This window comes from Galeopterus variegatus, unplaced genomic scaffold, assembly GCF_000696425.1.
Source record: "Galeopterus variegatus unplaced genomic scaffold, G_variegatus-3.0.2 Scaffold6103, whole genome shotgun sequence".
NCBI classification, from domain to species: domain Eukaryota; kingdom Metazoa; phylum Chordata; class Mammalia; order Dermoptera; family Cynocephalidae; genus Galeopterus; species Galeopterus variegatus.
The window spans coordinates 137,556-138,886 of NW_007732214.1; positions in this window are offsets into that span (position 1 = coordinate 137,556).

The following is a 1,331-nucleotide window of genomic DNA, read 5'->3' on the forward strand; positions in this document are numbered from 1 at the left end:
CAAGAATTGTGATTCAGACCAAAAGTCTGATGCTCTCTAGTGCCAAGCATGCTGCTATTGTATAGTGTCCTGGCCACAAGCCACAGGCTTTGGGGGGAACTATTGATGCATGAGTAGGTGTTCTTGTCACAACATGAATGCCTTGGAATGTTTTGACCTTTCTTTTTCAATAGAAACAAAATAAATAATGTTTTGATTAAAAGATAAATCAATGGTAAAAGATTAGGTAAAAACATATAAATAAAGCAAGATTTTTGTGGTTGTTGTCCACACTTGCACTAGACATCTGTGGTCCGTCTCTTTCCTTCCTCGCTGATGCCACACCACCTATTCAGGTCCAACGAATCCTGCGGAGCTGGTGTCTGGCATTAGAGTATGGTTACAACCTATCAACAAAATTAGGCTCTATGGTAAGACCCAACTGGGTTGAAAAATTATGTCCACAACTGTATGACTTCCAGAAGCCACTTCTCTCTCTTTGCTTACACAGTTACAAAAATATATTATATTACATAAGGTTTGTTGGGAAGATTCAAAGAAATAATGTATGTACAGTGCTTAGCATTGGGTTTAACTCAGAGCAAGTACTCAATAATTAGTACTGCTGTTGTCATCGCCATTGTTGTTGCTGTTGTTTTGTTGTTATTATCATCATCATCATTATTATTGCTGAGAGATAATACATCAGCTTTAAAGAAAAGAATGTCCCACTCATAATCTAGAGAATAATCACTAGTGAGTTCATGTGATTATCTACCAGTCTATTACAGGTTCCCAAAATAGCCCACATCTTATTTTGGCTCAACCCTTAAACACTCAAAAAAAGCATTTTACATTTTCAGACAATTTGTACCCCAAAGTTTGGCAATAGCTATGGAATAACACTGGTAAGTGAGAAAGAATACAACCCATGGTCTTTTTATTNTCCCGGTATGGGTTGGCTCCATTTAATTTTGTCATTAATCTTCCTTGTTAGTGATGTGTGCCTGGGCCAATTGTGGCTGTGGTCATGCTCTTGTACCTGTGGAATGAAGCTATTATGTTAGGTTTCTGTTTCCTTTCCCCCAGGGAGACGGTGGGTCCGAGTGCAGTAATGTTTATAACTAATTGATCACAACCAGTTACAGATTTCTTTGTTTCTCCCCATTCCCACAGTTTCACTTGATTTGCCAAGTACATGTTGTTTCCCTTGTAATAATAAGAATGATATATTGCGTTTTTGTTAGTTTGAGTAGGATAATTCAATTTTTCACTTTGTTCCTTGTACTGTTCCCAGAGTCAATTGGTAAAGAAACTAGAAAGTTTTACTATAAAGATGAATAGGTAAAATA